Raw genomic sequence first — 20,155 nt, 5'->3', positions numbered from 1 at the left:
TTATAATTATATTTATATAAATTTAATATATAATTAAATTAGTAAAACATAATATAATTAATTAAATAAAAATTAAATTTTAAAATACAGAATAATAAATATAAAAAATATAATGTTATATTATAAACCCATTTAAAAAAAGTAATATTATAAATAAATTAAAATAATTAATATTTATAATAATATTAGTATAACTTTATAATTATATTTATATAAATTTAATATATAATTAATAAAATAAATATTATATTATATTATAAATAATTTAAAATAATTAATATTAATATTAATATAATTTTCAAAATTATATTTATATAAATTTAATATATAATTAAATTAATAAAATATAATATAATAATTAATTAAATAAAAATTAAAATTTAAAATGCAGAATTTCAAATTTTAAATTGTACAAATAAATTACCACACTTTTAACATGTAATAATATAATTTTTTTAAAAAAAATTTATTACTGCATTCTAAGAGTACGTTAGGCTCTACCGCACTTTAAAAGTATGATAAAATCAGTTTTCAATCTGATTTGAAAAAACAAATTTCGAATTAGGATTTGAGATTTTTTTTTTTTCGTTTTAACTTAAAAAGGTAAAAATCCCTTAAATAAGTTCGAGCACGGCATCCATGAGAAGCGATAAAAATAAGAGCGGGAATATGCTTTCTTTTTTGTTGTAAAATATTAAAATAGGGTATATTTAACTATAAGTTAATTTGTGAGGTAATGTTAAAAACTATAAATTAATTCTTATTTATTTTAATGACCAATAATTTAATCTCTAAATTTAATTTCTTTAGCAAATTATCCTTTTATCATTTTGTCAAGATAAGCAAAGTTAAAAAAGAATTCGTTAGAGTTAGTTAGACTATTAGCTTGTTATGGAGCTGTAACTTAAATAGTTAAATAAGTTACTGAGCTGAACTCTTGTATATAAAGCTTTGTAACTGAAAAATTACTACACAAGAATTCTCTCTTTCCTCTTTAATTCTCTTTCTTTTTTACTTTGTGTTACTATATTATAGCAATACTGATTGGGAGTAGTTATTTTCAAGATCTAAAACCCTCTCACATGGCTTTTTCATCACATACTATTTCCATCAAAACCAATTCCACTAATTGTGCTATCAACCCTTTAGAGGACGCTTCATCACCGTTTTCCTTTCCACTCCGAGAATCACAACTCAATCATCGTCTTGCCAGAATTGTAACTTTCCTTCTTGGAGGAGATAATTCCAACTCGCAGTATCCATAAGAAATAAGCTTGGACTTCATGATAGTACTATTTTGAACCTTCTCCGAAAGATCCATTGTATTTACCATGGGTTAGATGCAACAATCTCATTATTGTTTGGTTGTTGCGATCAATTTCTCCTTTGATCACATCCACCATCTTCTATCTTGAGCATGCAAAGCAAATCTAGGACAAATTACACCAGAGGTTTTCACAGTCGGACGAATCACGCATTTGCCATCTTTAAAATCTCCTCTGTACCATTACTCAAGGTACTAAACCCATTGATGTTTACTTTACCGAACTAAATGGCATTTGGAAGGAATTGCAAGTTTATAGGTCATTTCCAAGTTGTTCCTGTTGCAAATGTAATTCTAAGTGCTTGAAATTTACTGAAATTTTACAAAAGGACTATTTTCAAATTCTTGAATCGTCTGAACAAGACTTATTAGGGACTTAGATCGCAAGTTGTTATCATGAAGCTTTTCCCATCCCTAGATGAAGTGTACAATATGGTACTAAGGGAGGAGACTTAGAGATCCTTATCACTATGATCACATTCTTTTACTGAATCAGTTGCTATGGTCGTCAAGAAAGGAAAGAATGATATCACTTGTTTTCATTGTGGGAAACCAAGTCACACGAAGGCTTAGTGTTACAGAATCATAGGTTTTCCTTCAAATTTTAATTTCACCAAAGGTAGAGGGATTGATAACAATCATGGTCAAGTCTTTAGAACACCATCTGTACAATAAGTTTCTCAAACTTCTACTGAAGTGTCTTGTAATGACAGTATTTCTCAATTGAATCTCTCTAAGGAAAAAGTACAGAGGCTTATGAATCTGCTCAATAATCAAAATCTGGGTAATACTCTTACTTCTAGTTCAACCTCACAAGTCAATATTGCAGGTATGGATACTTATTCCACTAGATCTCTTATTAGTAGGATTGTAGACATTGGTGCCACAGATCATATAATATGTGATTCTTCATTATTCTCGGATTTTAGAGCAGTCCATAAGTCTTTTGTCTCTTTGCCCAATTCTCAAAAGGTTCAAGTTAGACGCATCAGTATTGTGCATCTCAATTTTGTGTTAATCCTTCAAGATGTTTTATTTGTGCCAGAATTTAGTTTCTGTGCATTAGTACTGTGCATCTCTTCTCAGTTAGTAAATTAATTGTTGACAAACAGGCATGCCTCACTTTCATAAATAATTGCTGCCTCATTCAAGACCTTTCCTCACAGAAGATGATTGGGAAGGCTAATAAAAAAATGGCTTATTCATATTAGAAAGTATTCCTCCCTCAACATACTTCCATTCAATAACAACTTTAGCCTCTTTCTTTTTCTTTTTCTTTTTCTTTTTCTTTTTTTTTTTTTTTTTTTTTTTTATCTTTGGCATCATAGATTGAGACACCCATTAGATGATAGGTTGCTTCTTTTACAGTCACAATTATGTTTTCCTTCAAATAAGTCAAGTTGTCCTTGTAATGCCTATTTTAGAGCAAAACAAAAAAAAAATCTTCTTTTCCTAATCATACTCATGATAGTCTAATTGTTTTTTATTCAGTATACATGGATGTGTGGGGACCATATTCTCAAGCAGATATCAATAAAAACTACTACTTTTTTACTATAGTAGATGATGCATCTAGATATGTATGAATTTTCTTATGAAAATAAAATCTGAGGTTGATTTTCTTGTCTCTCAATTCTATTAATATGTCAAGACTCATTTTCAGGCATCTATCAAACACATTAGGACAGATAATGGCACTAAGTTTCTGTTACATAACTTTTTTGCTACAAATAGCATCATTTTCCAAACTAGTTGTGCATTCACACCTCAGCAGAATGGTGTGGTTGAAAGGAAACACAAGCACCTTCTTAATGTTGCTCGGGCTCTCTTATTTCATGCACACCTGCCTATTCAGTTTTGGGGTTCTGCAGTTCTCACTGCCAGTTATCTAATTAATAAAATTTATGTTCCTCAACTTGCAAAGAAAACACCTTTTGAAGGTTTATTCCATAAGTATCCATCCTATAGTCGTCTCAAGTCTTTTGGTTGTCTCTGTTATGCTTCAAATCTTATTTCTCACAGAACTAAGTTTGCATCTAAATCTAGAAAATGCATCTTTATTAGCTATCCTACGGGTGTCAAAGGCTACAAACTTTATGACTCGGATGCTAAAGGCATTGTTATTTCCAGAGATGTCATGCCCTTTAAGCAAATCTTTCCCTTTCAAGAGCCTTCACAAGTTGCTATGCCCCTCAGGAACTCTAATATCTTTAATTTAGTATTACCTGCTATTCATAATCTTGATATTTATTTTTCTCAAACTGAATCTCAGCCTACAGCTCCTGCTCATCATCTAGATCAAGTTCATACACAGGAAGAAATGAATTATGATTCTAATTTCCCCTCTCCAGTAGCTCCTGCTTCTAATCAAGCTGCTTCTGACCATTCTACTTGTCTTGTTTCACTCTCTAAAGTGAGAAAAAGTTCATGAGTATCAAGAATTCCCATGTATCTTCATGATTATCATGTCAATCTAATGAAACCTTATCCTCCCTCTGTTCTCTGTACTGTATATCTTATTCAACAATTTGTGTCCTATGATAGGCTATCTCCCTCTTACAAAAGCTTTGTTCTTAATTTTTCTTCCACCTTTGAGCCATCCACTTACACTCAAGCAGTTAGATATGATCATTAGAGACATGCTATGCAACAAGAGATTGATGCATTAGAAGCCAATAAAATCTAGACCGTTACCACCCTTCCTATTGGAGCCAAGCTAGTGGGTTGCAAGTGGGTGTATAAAGTCAAACTTCACTTTGATGGTACTGTGGAAAGGTATAAAGCTAGACTGGTTGCAAAAGGCTACATTCAAAGACTAGGATTCGATTTTTAGGAAACATTCAGTCCAATAGCCAAACACCCCACTGTTAGAGTTTTTCTAGTTCTAGCAGTTATTCATGGTTGGCATCTATCCCAGCTGGATGTCAACAATGCCTTTCTTAATGGAGAGCCAAATGAAGAGGTCTATATAGAGATTCCATTAGGCTATGACATTCAGGGGAGTGTAAGGAAAAGTCTAAACTAGTCTACAAGTTGCAGAAGTCTTTATATGGCTTGAAGCAAGCCTCAAGGAAATGGAACATTAAGTTTACCATAAGTCTAGGGATGGCAACGGGTAGGGTACCCGCGAAATTGGGAGTACCCAAATTCGAACCCGATTATATATAAAATTCCCAAACCCGTCCCAAATCCGTTTAGTGTTTTAATTTTACTACCCGTACCCGTTCCAAATCCGTTTAGCAATACCCGCACACTACCCGAACCCGACCGACTTGTAAAACCATTCTTCTCAGCAGTAGGGTCAACCAGATTCAATGGTTTATGAGAATGACGCAATCTGATATTAGTGGAGTCACCACTTGATGGAACGATCAAGGGTGCCCCATCCCCAACAAGCCCATCAAAACTGATTGTTTTTACAGTATCTGATTGTAATTTCAGCCAATTTTCCTTTTCCAAAACCATTTTAAGTGCCTGAAAAAAGAAAAGAGTATTTTTTTTCTTTCATGTTTCTAGCATAATTCCAGTATGTGTTACTTTACTACTAAACTAGCAGTTCCGAAAATAGATAGCTACTGACTACAATAAGCATGTCAGCCAGAACCCCCAGTTTGCAGTATAATATTCAAAACAATATTGACAAATGCCAAGCATCCAAAAAAACCACAAGAGAAGATGACAATAGCAAAGAGAAAGGTTAGGAAAACCCCTGACAAAAGATGCTCAAAAAATCAATCCATGAGACTAAATATATCAATGTGCCAAAAGATGTAAAGTTTATCTGCATAACATTTAAACTGGAAAATACATTAACCTGGTAAGTGAAGAGTTGTCTCCGACTGGGAAGTGGGAGATGTCGCCACACTGGAGAGAGAGAAGGAGATATCGCTGACCGGAGAGAGAGAAGATTTATCGTCAACTGGGAAGAGAAAGGAGACGTTGCCGGTGCCGACTGAGCTGCCGGCACTCGTCAAGTGAAGTGGGGGAGAGATGCGTTGACTGGGAAGTGGGAGATATCGCCGACTGGAGAGAGAGAGAAGGAGATATCACTGACTGGGGAGAGGAAGCAGATGTCGCCGGTGCCGACTGGGCTGCCGGCAGTCGTCAGTGAAGTGGGAGAGAGGCGTCGATTGGAAATTATGGGAAGGGAAGGGGGGAGAGAGGCGCCGATTGGAAATTATGGGAAGGGAAGGGGGGAGAGAGGCGCCGACAGAGAGAGAAGCTCGAGTAAAATGAGAAAATGAATTAGGGATAAGGAATTAGGGTTAGTATAGCTAAACGGGTTCGGGTAACGAGTATCCGATCACCTAATCCCGAACCCTACCCGAATCCGAGACGGGTAAAATTTTTCAAACCCGAATCCGCCCAAATCCGTTTTGTAAATACCCAAATCCGTCCTAATAGGGTTTGGGCGGATCGGGTACCCGTGAAAACCCGCCCGCCTGCCATCTCTACATAAGTCTTTTACAGGAAGGTTTTGTACAGTCCAAAAATGATTATTCACTCTTCATTATTCACTATTTTGGTGTATGTAGATGATATTATAGTAGGTAGTGGTAGCAAAAGATTGATTGAGCAATTTAAAACCTGCTTGAGCTCACATTTCAAAATGAAAGACTTAGGACCTCTTCACTATTTATTAGGCTTGGAAATTGATAGATCTGTCAAAAGCATTATTGTGTCACAAAGGAAATTTACTCTAAAAATGTTGGAGGAATATGGGATGTTGGGTACAAAGCCATGCTCAATACCAATGGAATTCAATAAAAAATTAATGCACTCTAAGGAAAAGGTTCTCTTTGATTCTACTGCTTATAGGCAATTAGTGGGAAAGTTAATGTGTAACGACCCGAAAATCGGACCGCTACCGGCGCTAGGATCCGGGTCGACTTAAGGCCGCCGGGACCCGTAGCAAGCCTAACATATAACCTGTAAACCTGTTTAATCCCATACATGATCAACAAACATAAAAATTTAAACTTCTCTTTCATTCATCCAACTCAACCTGAACATACATGAACATAGTCATCATCAAATCCTGATCCCTCTGTGGGATCTCAACAATGCCTCAATAGGCAATACAACATGAGATGAGTTGGCTAACATCTGTATCATCAAATAACTAAGATCATGCATCAAAAGGGATAACAATACTCATAGGGTCAAGCACATCTATAACCTCAAAATACCTCATTACATAACATACTGAAATCTCTTACATTACATCATATTACAATTGTCATGTCCACGATCTAACTATTACATAAACATACTTCAAAACTCTGGCTAACCTCCTGGTCTACCCTGTACCTGCACATCTGGGGTTAGGGGAGAGGGGTGAGCTACAAAGCCCAGTGAGCAGAATAGTGAAAACATATATTTAAAAATCTCATGCCATTATGTAATGCAACACATCACAACAAATCACATCTCGGATGGTATTGTCACCAATAGTCCTCTACATAGTCCAACTGTGCCGGGACGTAGAATGGGTACAACCGGTCTTTCCCTTAACATAACATATCATACAGTCCAACTGCGCCAGGGACGTAGAATGGGTACAACCTGGACTTCCTCTTACATCGTGCCAGGGACGTAGAATGGGTACAACCTGGACTTCCATACCATATCATGCCATAACATCATCATATCGTATGAGGACTAAAGGATCATCCAATGACCAATCCACATCAACATCATAAATGCAATGCAACATATTCGTGAATACTAATGCAAGCAACCTACTATATCTCATGGTATTCATGATGCATGGATCATGCTCAAAATTCATATTTCGTTTATTTTAAAACTTAAAGTTTATTCCACTCACCTCTGGCTAGCTCTGACAAACTCTGTAGCAGCTGGCTCACTGCTGGGGTCCTCGGTTCCTCGGGTCCGAACCTACACAGGTGGACTCCAATGAGGGACCAAACATACATAAACATAACTCTAATATACTCCCCAAAAACCCCCTATAACATCATGAAAACATCACATAAAAACATGCAAGAAATGGCTGAACAGGGCACTTTTGGCGGCAGGTTCGGCGGCCGAAAGTCCCTCCAGAGCCGAAAGTCAGGCAGGTTCGGCGGCACCTTCGGCGGCCGAACCTCCCAGACAGATCCGAAAGTCTTCTTTCGGGGGCAAGCTTCGGCAGCCGAATGCTGCCTCCACAAGGGGGTTCGGCGGCCGAAACTCCCTTCGGCGGCCGAACTTGGTTTCTGCCAGAAGGGCAGAAACTTGGTTCACATGAACCCCTTGCCTCCCAAAACCTCAAATCATGCATAAACTTGTTCTAAAACATGCATAAACACCATATATCACACCTAGGGGTCTCAAACTATCATATACCCCAACTACAACACTTCAAACACACAAAATCAACATACATTGCTCAAAACATTATCAAAACCCATAAACTCAACTTAAAGCCTAACATGCATTTCTACCCCATAAAACAACTTAAAACTTACTTAAAACACATAAGGAGCTTAAGATCGGCTCTTACCTCTTGAAGATCGAGAGGGAGACGACCTAAACTTGGAGATCCACGAAAATGAGCTCCTGAGTTCCCAAAGCTCCAAAACTTGTTTCAAAAGTTCAAAACCTTCAATGCAAGCTTAAAACTCAAGAAAATGGTGGGGATTTGAAGGAAGAACACTAGATTTGGGGAGAGGGAGGTCGGAAGCTAGCTGTGGCCGAAAATGGGAGAAAGCTCGCCCATTTCGGCTAAGTGCCCCTTTTATAGTGGCTGGCCAGACCACGTTCGGGGGCCGAACTTGCCTCCGCATGCATGCCATGTTCGGCGGCCGAACTTGACTTTCGGCGGCCGAACCTGAACTTCCCTCACTCATGCTTTCGGGGGCCTAACGTGCCTCCAAAACGCATGCATGTTCGGCGGCCGAACTTGACTTTCGACGGCCGAACCTGGGTCTTCCTCCAAAGACTTTTCATGCAAAAACTCATTTAACAACATACTTAAAATTATTAAAAACATGAAAACATATCATAAAAACATACTTTTGCCCTTCTAGAGGTTTCCGACATCCGGGATTCCACCGGATGGTAGGAATTCCGATACCGGAGTCTAGCCGGGTATTACATTCTCCCCCCCTTAAGAACATTCGTCCCCGAATGTTCCTCAACTAGTACACATAGCATGGCAAAACAACATAACATACATACATAACACATAGCATACAAGGATACTAACCTCTAAAAGAGATGGGGATATTGCTGGAGCATGGACTCCCGTGTCTCCCAGGTGCATTCTTCCAAGTTGTGGTGGTTCCACAGGACTTTCACCATCGGGATTTCCTTGTTTCTTAGCTTTCTGATCTGGGTGTCTATGATCCGAACTGGCTGCTCAACATAGGTGAGATCCTCTTGGACCTCCACATCAGGCTCACTAAGAACCATGCTCGGATCTGACACAAACTTCCTCAACATGGAAACATGGAAAACCGGATGGATTCTTTCCATTGAAGCAGGTAAATCCAGCTTGTACGACACATTCCCAATCTTTTGCAAGATTTCAAAGGGTCCGATGTATCGTGGGGCTAGTTTACCTTTCTTCCCGAAGCGAACCACTCCCTTCATTGGAGACACCTTGAGCAATACCAGATCCCCCTCCTGAAACTCTAACTGTCTCCTGCGGACGTCTGCATAGCTCTTCTGTCTGCTCTGAGCAGTCTTGATTCTTTCTCTGATTATGGGTACCACCCTGCTGGTGATCTCTACTAGCTCAGGCCCTGCTAAGGCCTTTTCTCCAACTTCCTCCCAGCAGACAGGTGATCTACACTTCCTTCCGTACAAAGCTTCATATGGAGCCATCCCAATGCTAGCATGATGGCTGTTGTTGTAGGCAAACTCCACCAAAGGTAGATGCTGCCTCCAAGAACCGCCAAAGTCCAGCACACACATTCTGAGCATATCTTCGATAGTCTGGATGGTCCTTTCTGACTGTCCATCAGTCTGGGGGTGGAAGGCAGTACTGAAATCCAACCTGGTACCCATGGCATTCTGCAGACTCCGCCAAAACCTAGAGGTGAACTGGGGCCCTCTATCTGACACTATCGAAACAAGAACCCCATGCAGTCTGACGATCTCATCCACATACACCTGCGCCAACTTGTCCACAGAATAGCCACTCCTGACAGGAATGAAGTGAGCAGACTTGGTGAGTCTGTCCACAATCACCCATATGGAGTCCACTCTGTTGGACGCCGCCGGTAAACCCACTACGAAGTCCATAGCTATATTCTCCCATTTCCATTCTGGAATAGGTAACGGGTTAAGCATTCCAGCCGGCTTCTGATGTTCCAGCTTCACCCTCTGACATACTTCGCAGGCTGACACGAACTGTGCCACTTCTTTCTTCATAGCTGGCCACCAATAAACCTTCTTTAGATCTTGATACATCTTGGTGGCTCCGGGGTGAACGCTGTATCTGGCATTATGAGCCTCTCTCATAATGTCTCCTTTTAGCCCTATGTCATCTGGTACACATAGTCTGCTACCATAGCGGAGGATCCCCTTGCTGTCGAATCTGAACTCACTATCATTGCCTGACTGCACAGTCCCGGCAATCTTCACTAACTCCGGGTCCTCATGCTGTTTCTGAGCCACCTGCTCCAGAAACACGGGTGCCACTCTCATCTGGGCCACCAAGGCACCTGTACCAGACAACTCCATCTGTAGACCTTCCTCAATAAGCTTGTAGAACTCCTTCACCACTGGCCTCCTCTCTGCCGATATATGGGATAAACTGCCTAGTGACTTCCGGCTTAGGGCGTCTGCCACGACATTCGCCTTACCCGGATGATACTGAATCTTGCAATCATAGTCACTCAGCAGCTCCACCCACCTTCTCTGTCTCATGTTCAAATCCCTCTGACTCAAGATGTACTGCAGGCTTTTATGATCTGTAAAGATCTCACATTTTACCCCGTAGAGGTAGTGCCTTCACATCTTGAGTGCAAAGATTATTGTTGCCATCTCCAGGTCATGTGTGGGGTAATTCAACTCATGCTTCTTCAGCTGCCTAGAAGCATAAGCAATCACCCTCTCATTCTGCATCAGTACACAACCCAGTCCCACACGGGACGCATCACAAAAGACTGTAAAGTCCTCCTCACTAGATGGCAGAGCCAAAACTGGCGCTGAAGTCAACCTCTTCTTAAGCTCTTCAAAACTCTCCTCGCACTGGTCGGTCCACAGAAACTTCTGATTCTTCCTGGTTAGTCTGGTCAGAGGAGCTGCTATCTTTGAGAAGTCCTGAACGAACCTCCTGTAGTAACCTGCCAAACCCAAGAAACTTCTAATCTCTGTCACTGAAGTGGGTCTAGGCCAGTTAGCCACAGTTTCTATCTTCTTGGGGTCTACCTCAATCCCATTCTCTGACACTACATGCCCCAAGAACGAAATGCTCCTCAGCCAGAACTCACACTTAGAGAACTTGGCGTACAAGTCATGTTCCCTTAAGGTCTGCAAGACCAACCGCAGATGTTGGGCATGCTCTTCTGCATTCCTGGAGTACACCAAGATATCATCTATGAAGACAATAACGAAGTGATCCAGGTATTAGCTAAACACTCTGTTCATGAGATCCATGAATGCTGCAGGGGCGTTGGTTAACCCGAACGGCATTACAAGGAACTCAAAATGCCCATATCTGGTCCTGAAAGCCGTCTTTGGCACATCCTCATCTCTGATCCTTAGCTGATGGTACCCCGATCTCAGATCTATTTTGGAGAAACAACCTGCTCCTGCTAACTGGTCGAATAGATCATCGATCCTTGGTAAAGGGTACCTATTCTTGGTAGTGGCTTTGTTCAACTGCCTGTAGTCGATACAAAGCCTAAGGGATCCATCCTTCTTTCTGACAAACAAGACTGGTGCACCCCAAGGTGAGGTGCTCGGTCGGATGAAGCCCTTTTCTACCAACTCTTGCAACTGTTCCTTCAATTCTTTTAACTCGGCTGGAGCCATCCTGTAGGGAGGGATAGAGATCGGTCTAGTTCCAGGCACCAACTCTATCTCGAACTCTATCTCCCTAGCAGGTGGTAAACCTGGAAGCTCATCCGGAAAAACATCCTGAAACTCTCTGACAACTGGCACCGAGGCCAGCTCCCTGACCTGACTGTCTAGCTCTCTCACATGAGCTAAGTACCCCTGACATCCCTTCCTAAGCAACCTACGAGCCTGAAGAGCTGATATCAAACCTCTAGGCGTGCCCCTCTTGTCTCCCCTGAAGACGACCTCTGACCCGTTCTGATCTCTGAACCTGACTACCTTATCCCTGCAGTCCAAGGTAGCACCATGGGTAGATAGCCAATCCATCCCTAGAATGACGTCAAAGTCTGTCAAATCTAGAACCACAAGGTCGGCGGAGAGGCATCTTCCCTCAACAAAAACTGGACTGTACTGGCAGACTGACACTGCCACTGACGGGTCACACTTGGGTCCACTGACCCATAGGGGACACTCTAACCCAGAGACTACCAGACCCAACCTCTCAACGGCTCTCGGAGCAATAAATGAATGAGATGCACCCGGGTCCATTAATGCATACACATCAGAACACCCAATGACGAGGTTACCTGACACCACGGTGTTGGATGTGTTAGCCTCCTGCTGAGTCATGGTGAAGATCCTGGCTGGAGCTGATGGACCTTCACCTCGGGAACCAGAAGAAGAGGCTGCCCCTCTCCCTCTACCTCTGCCACTGCCCTGAGTTATGGCTGGAACTGCTGGCTGTGCCACACTACCAGAAGCTGTCTGCTGGGGCTGGCCCATAAAAGGTGCTCTAGGACAATCCCGAGCCATGTGTCCCTCCTGTCCACATCTGAAACATGTGTTAGTCCCAGCTCGACACACTCCCCTGTGTGGTCTTCCACATCTCTGGCATTCTGTACCATCTGAGCCTGAGCTCGAGCCACCGCCAAATCCCAGACCGGATTCCAGCTTGTTCCAAAACTTATTCTTCTTCGACTTCCTGGTGGTGTTATCCCACCTCTTCTTACCTGAGCTCTGAGAAGAGAAACCTGGTCCTCCTCTGCCTGGGGTCTTAACCCCTGAAGACTGGGTCACTGACTGCTTCACTGACCCCTCAACTATAGCACTTGCTTCCATTCTTCGAGCCATATCCACCATAGTGTGGAAACTTTCTCTCTCAGCTGACTGAACCAACGAGGAGTACCTGGAATGCAGCTTCATAACATATTTCTTGGCTTTCTTCGTATCTGTATCTAGAGCTTGCCCTGAAAAAGGCAATAGCTCCAAGAATTTATCCGTGAACTCCTCTACACCCATGTGCTCTGACTGCCTCAGTTGCTCAAACTCAATCATCTTCAGTTCTCTAGAACTGTCTGGAAAAGCCCATCCAGCGAACTCATTCGCAAATTCTTCCCATGTCATACCGTCTAGTCTCGGGTCCACATAACACTTGAACCATTCCCGTGCCTTCTTGCACTTTAAAGTGAACCCTGCCATCTGAATGGCCCTGCTGTCACTTGCCCCTAGCTCATCAGTTATTGTCTTCACCACTCTCAGATACTCAAAGGGGTCATCCCCTGACTTGTATTTGGGAGCATCTAGCTTGAGGTAATCTGTCATCTTTACCTTGCTCCCATCAGCTGAGCTAGGTCTAGGAGGTTGAGTAACTGGGGCTGCTGGTTCTGTAGGTGGTGGAGGTGGAGGTGCAGCATTTCCCGAGATGGGGTTTGCCGGATTTGGATAGAAGGGTGAGGGTGGATAAGCTGGGTACTGTGTGTAAGGCGGATAGAAAGGTGGATAGGGCATGTAGGTAGGGTAGGGGTTAAAGCTGGAGTAATCCGATGTACCTCCCATCGGATACCCTGAACCCTATGGGAAGGGTGGATAATGGGGTGGAAAACCATACCCCGAGGCCTGAACGCCTCCCTGAGTTTCCCTTGTCCCCTCTTCCTCCATGCTCACATCCAGGTTCCCATCCCTCCTCTGATCCTCTTCCATAACCTCCCTCACATCTGAAGAACTTCCTCCTCTATCTGTCCCCCTTCTGCTAGCATCAAAAGACCTTCTAGGGTCCCTTGACACTCTTTCTCTGTTGGCTCTACAAGACATTGCCCTAGGCAATGTAGGAGGACGGGCGCTCGTGCCCTCATCCTCAGGTGGCACTCCAGTCAATCGTGCAGATCGACGAGTTCCTCTCATCCTGTTTTCTGAAAAACAGTACACATCGTACAAACATTAGCATCATATGGTTTATGTGGGCACACATGAACCCTCATCACATACATCACATAGCATAGCATAGCATCAATGCACATGTATATAATCATGGCATTTCACATCATCATGTAAGACAGGACTCCACATCCTATCCTAGTGGACATGACCTTCCTATTGTGCTTGACCTTCTAGACATCTATGAGCCCGACACTCTAGGTCCGACCATATGAACCTAGGGCTCTGATACCATTCTGTAACGACTCGAAAATCGGACCGCTACCGGCGCTAGGATCTGGGTCGACTTAAGGCCGCCGGGACCCGTAGCAAGCCTGACATATAACCTGTAAACCTGTTTAATTCCATACATGATCAACAAACATAAAAATTTAAACTTCTCTTTCATTCATCCAACTCAACCTGAACATACATGAACATAGTCATCATTAAATCCTGATCCCTCTGTGGGATCTCAACAATGCCTCAATAGGCAATACAACATGAGATGAGTTGGCTAACATCTGTATCATCAAATAACTAAGATCATGCATCAAAAGGGATAACAATACTCATAGGGTCAAGCACATCTATAACCTCAAAATACCTCATTACATAACATACTGAAATCTCTTACATTACATCATATTACAATTGTCATGTCCATGATCTAACTATTACATGAACATACTTCAAAACTCTGGCTAACCTCCTGGTCTACCCTGTACCTGCACATCTGGGGTTAGGGGAGAGGGGTGAGCTACAAAGCCCAGTGAGCAGAATAGTGAAAACATATATTTAAAAATCTCATGCCATTATGTAATGCAACACATCACAACAAATCACATCTCGGATGGTATTGTCACCAATAGTCCTCTACATAGTCCAACTGTGCCGGGACGTAGAATGGGTACAACCGGTCTTTTCCTTAACATAACATATCATACAGTCCAACTGCGCCAGGGACGTAGAATGGGTACAACCTGGACTTCCTCTTACATCGTGCCAGGGACGTAGAATGGGTACAACCTGGACTTCCATACCATAACATGCCATAACATCATCATATCGTATGAGGACTAAAGGATCATCCAATGACCAATCCACATCAACATCATAAATGCAATGCAACATATTCGTGAATACTAATGCAAGCAACCTACTATATCTCATGGTATTCATGATGCATGGATCATGCTCAAAATTCATATTTCGTTTATTTTAAAACTTAAAGTTTATTCCACTCACCTCTGGCTAGCTCTAACAAACTCTGTAGCAGCTGGCTCACTGCTGGGGTCCTCGGTTCCTCGGGTCCGAACCTACACAGGTGGACTCCAATGAGGGACCAAACATACATAAACATAACTCTAATATACTCCCCAAAAACCCCCTATAACATCATGAAAACATCACATAAAAACATGCAAGAAATAGCTGAACAGGGCACTTTCGGCGGCAGGTTCGGCGGCCGAAAGTCCCTCCAAAGCCGAAAGTCAGGCAGGTTCGGCGGCACCTTCGGCGGCCGAACCTCCCAGACAGATCCGAAAGTCTTCTTTCGGGGGCAAGCTTCGACAGCCGAATGCTGCCTCCACAAGGGGGTTCGGCGGCCGAAACTCCCTTCGGCGGCTGAACCTGGTTTCTGCCAGAAGGGCAGAAACTTGGTTCACATGAACCCCTTGCCTCCCAAAACCTCAAATCATGCATAAACTTGTTCTAAAACATGCATAAACACCATATATCACACCTAGGGGTCTCAAACTATCATATACCCCAACTACAACACTTCAAACACACAAAATCAACATACATTGCTCAAAACATCATCAAAACCCATAAACTCAACTTAAAGCCTAACATGCATTTCTACCCCATAAAACAACTTAAAACTTACTTAAAACACATAAGGAGCTTAAGATCGGCTCTTACCTCTTGAAGATCGAGAGGGAGACGACCTAAACTTGGAGATCCACGAAAATGAGCTCCTGAGTTCCCAAAGCTCCAAAACTTGTTTCAAAAGTTCAAAACCTTCAATGCAAGCTTAAAACTCAAGAAAATGGTGGGGATTTGAAGGAAGAACACTAGATTTGGGGAGAGGGAGGTCGGAAGCTAGTTGTGGCCGAAAATGGGAGAAAGCTCGCCCATTTCGGCTAAGTGCCCCTTTTATAGTGGCTGGCCAGACCACGTTCGGGGGCCGAACTTGCCTCCGCATGCATGCCATGTTCGGCGGCCGAACTTGACTTTCGGTGGCCGAACCTGAACTTCCCTCACTCATGCTTTCGGGGGCCTAACGTGCCTCCAAAACGCATGCATGTTCGGCGGCCGAACTTGACTTTCGGCGGCCGAACCTGGGTCTTCCTCCAAAGACTTTTCATGCAAAAACTCATTTAAAAACATACTTAAAATTATTAAAAACATGAAAACATATCATAAAAACATACTTTTGCCCTTCTAGAGGTTTCCGACATCCGGGATTCCACCGGACGGTAGGAATTCCGATACCGGAGTCTAGCCGGGTATTACATAATGTATATCACTCTCACTAGGCAGGATATTGCATATTGTATGCATGTGTTGCCTCAATTTATGGACAAGCCTACTCAGGAACATTTAGATATTGGATTCAAAGTTCTTAAATACTTAAAAGGTGCTCCAAGTTAGAGGTTATTCCTAGCAATAGAATCTGGATAAGAATTAAGGGCATACTTTAATAGTGACTGGGCTAGTTACATAGAAACTAGAAGATCCCTAACTGGGTTTTGTATGTTTCTTGAAAAGTCTTTAATCAACTGGAAGTCCAAGAAGTAAGCTATTGTCTCCAGAAACTCAATCGAAGCAAAATATAGATCCATGACTGCTGTTACTACATAAATTCTTTGGTTAATTTCACTATTAACATACTTAAATGTCCTGGCTCTACAATCCGTGAAATTATTTTGTGACATGTCTAGCTATTTATATTTCAAAAAATTTAGTACCACATGAAAGAACAAAGCATATGGAAATTGATTGCCACTTCATACGAGAAAAGGTGTTGCTTAATTAAGCCAAAATATATCAATGCAAAAGAACAAGTAGTAGATCTATTCACCAAAGCTCTACATCCTTGACAATTCAGATATTTTTTTAGCAAGTTGAACATTAGCAACATATATGTTCAACTTGAGGGGGAGTGTCAAGATAAGCAAAGCTAATATATGTTCAACTTGAGGGGGAGTGTCAAGATAAGCAAAGTTGAAAAATAATTAGTTAGAGCTAGTTAGACTATGTTGGATTCCAATCGGATTGAATGCAGCGAAAAAAATAGAAAAATAAAAATTTTAATCCAACATGGATCACATTTAAATGAAGAAAGTAATAATATTTAAAGAGAAAATAAATACATTTTATTTTTCTTCCAAAAAAACACGAAGTTATTCACTTTGATTGGGTTGTCACAAACTACAAACCGTCCAAGTGTCTGGTTTCTAATGATATCCACACAGAATAACAATCGAAAAATTTTAGAACAGTTCTAAGGAATTGAGAAAGGAAAACGTTTTGAGTGCTAACTCTTTGCCTTTTCTACAAATTCTAGAAATTCTCAAAAGGGTTTCTCACACTTGCGGGCACAAGTTCTTATAACATGCCCTTTTATATTTAAATCCCTAGGATTTCAGTATAATAGTATTTATTTATTTATTTAACTAATTAAATAAATAAATTACAATTATGGTCTAGAACTTTAATAAGTAAGCTATATAAATCTTAGATAATTTTAATTAAGTCCTTATTTAATTAATTATATCAAAATCATAATTCTTTCGATTAAAATTTTATTCCGATGCTAATTTATATACAATCAAGTCATACTTGATTTAACTTCTCATTTTATTTTTTCTTGCAATTTTTTATGTATATGACCCATTAGATTTGAAATATGTTGGCAACAAATATAATTAACTAATTAATTAATTTAAAAGTCAAGAACATTGTCTAGCAACATGTTAAGACTATACAAATATTCGGAATGTCAAAAGTGGTTTGACTTACCCTTTCAATGTATGGTTTGTAAGTGTAATTAATAGCTCTCCATCACAAATATTTTGATTTAAAATTTGATGTATAGAACGTATCTGCACGTTTATTATTTATTGATCTATTTAATGAAATTCCAAATTTCATTTGCTAATCTCATTCCATCTTGCGCAAGAATTTCATGATCAATACTACTAGAGGATAAATATAACATTTCCTAATTTAACCTAGAGTGATAAAATTCTATCTCAATCACATAAATACCTTCATACAATTCTTAATACATCTAATTCATCCCCATTTGTTACTTATGAACCAAACAATGTGTAAAATGAATCAAAATATAAAAGTCCCTATATAAGATTATTTATTAAATTTCAAATTAAAGGATCTCTTACGTAACCATCACTTGAGTAATTCATAAACACATGTTATTTTTCATATAAATTTCTTAGACGGGTCAGTTCAGTGCACTTATTTATAAAATAAGTACCTACATATTAGTTCTAGATATCTCACATATCTCAAACAATGAGATCAATTATTTCTTATAAAAAGAAAGAACATAATATGTATTAGTATCAACAGCTCTAATCATTGTCCAATCATAATAAGAATTTGGAGACGTTACTTAAATGTAATAAGAATATCATAATTATAATCATATTATAATTTTCTTTATACCGTATTATAATTTTCTTTATACAGTAATATAATTTCATGAACTTTATTTTTACACGAGATTTAATTAAATTAATACTAAAGATAAATAATTATTTTTATAAAATTATATTTAAATACTTAAAATACACGAATAATAATACCCAACTACAATCACCAAATTAATTGTAGAGCATATTACTAACAGACTATTAGTTTGTTACTGAGTTATAACTTAATTAGTTTGACAAGTTACTAAGGTCTAAGTTGAACCAGCCTTTTAACTCTTATATATAAAGCTTTGTAACTGAAGAATTAATACAAAAGAATACTTTTTTTCCTCTTCCTGTTCTCTTTCTTCTTTAGCTTGTGTGACATTTAAATTGACACCATACCCATTAAATTGACTAACTTCATTAGCTTTTTCAATTTCAAATAATTTAATATTTAAAATTTTATTTTATGAACAAAATAATTTTTCATTTAAATTTTAATTAATTATTATTTTATATTTAGATCAAATGCTAAAAACAATTAATTACATAATCATGTACGTACTTTTAAAATAGTAAAAACTATACAATTTTATAAATAAATTATACAATTTTTTTGTAAAAACTTTGAGAGGATGGAAATATAGCAAGTGAGCAGAATTTTTTTTTTATTATTTTATCAGACGCGAAATGGATATGATTGAATTAGCATCATTCATCATGGTGAAAATACATGATGAGAAAAATTATATAAGACAAATAAAATTGAGTAATTCAAAGCTTTGCAGAAAATCCATGCATAGAAGAAATATCTGTGTGATTGCATTAAAGAATGTGCAACAAACTGGGCAAATTGTTGATTAATTTCCCATGAATGTACATTAGAACAAAAATACATAATTCATCCTAAACACAAAAGGGTAGGGTTAATAAACACACCCACCATGTCATATTTAAAGAAATTAATTAATTAATGCTACTTTTGGTAGCAATTAAATTAAATTTTCTATTAGAGTTAATAGAAAATTTATTTACACATAGTACATTTATCTAAAGTTGTCTAAGTTCATTTGGCAATGAAAGCAGCACATAATCTAAAGAACTTTTACCATATAATCGTATAACAGTTGTTCATAACATCAATAAGAACGTCAATTAATGTAGAAGTGAGACCATCTTCAAGTTCAGAATCATGAAGGTTATAATTAAATGGCTCGAGCTTTAACAATGTCCAAGCTCATCTCACTTGGGTCTGTAGCTTGCAACTCCACTTGAACCCCATCAAGTTGTCTCCTGAATCTATCTTTTGAGCTAGCATACAACATTTTACTTCTCACCTTTGATCGATCAGGAGACCTGAAAGAAGATCACAGATCATAAATTTTTATACTTTTCAAAAAGAAAGTGGATGAAATTGTGTTTTTTGATAATAACATGCATGTACCATGCAATGAAGAAAATTTTGCTTTTCTGAACATTCTCATTAGTTGTGAAATCAAAATCATAGACAGCATATCGACACTCGTCGGCCGGCAAACAGGCAACGAAATCGTCGTAGTTTTGCTGAGGTTGTCCCACCTGATCTACTGTCACATTTTGAAACCCTTCTTCAATCTTGAACACAATAAACCTGTAGCTTCTTTTGGCTTTTAGATCTAAGAACTTGAGCTTACACTCATCATGAACAGCTACTCCAGATGCAGAATTTGCCTATTTCATGCACATACAAGATTCATTTCCATCAAAACAATTCTATTTACGACAATGATCAATCCTTAAAACACAAAGAATATTTCAAGAACATGGTTTCTAATATAATGCAAGGAAACGAGAGCATACCATTTTGCCAGCAACGAAGGAGAGGGGGCCTTTGTGGAATGTGAAAGAAAGAAGAGAGTTGTAAGAATAAAAAAGAGATGGGAGATCCTTGTTTTAAGGGCCTACGAATGGTGGAAGT

The 20,155-nt window shown here is 39.5% G+C and overlaps 1 pseudogene; it reads right to left on the bottom strand.

The window, feature by feature from the left end:
- Nucleotides 1-19,403: 19,403 nt before the first annotated feature.
- LOC110601837 lies at nucleotides 19,404-19,923 on the bottom strand (annotated as a pseudogene).
- Nucleotides 19,924-20,155: the final 232 nt, after the last annotated feature.

Source organism: Manihot esculenta, chromosome 1, assembly GCF_001659605.2.
Source record: "Manihot esculenta cultivar AM560-2 chromosome 1, M.esculenta_v8, whole genome shotgun sequence".
Taxonomy (NCBI): Eukaryota; Viridiplantae; Streptophyta; class Magnoliopsida; order Malpighiales; family Euphorbiaceae; genus Manihot; species Manihot esculenta.
The sequence above is the reverse complement of the archived record's forward strand: the minus strand, read 5'-3'. Positions and strand labels throughout refer to the sequence as shown.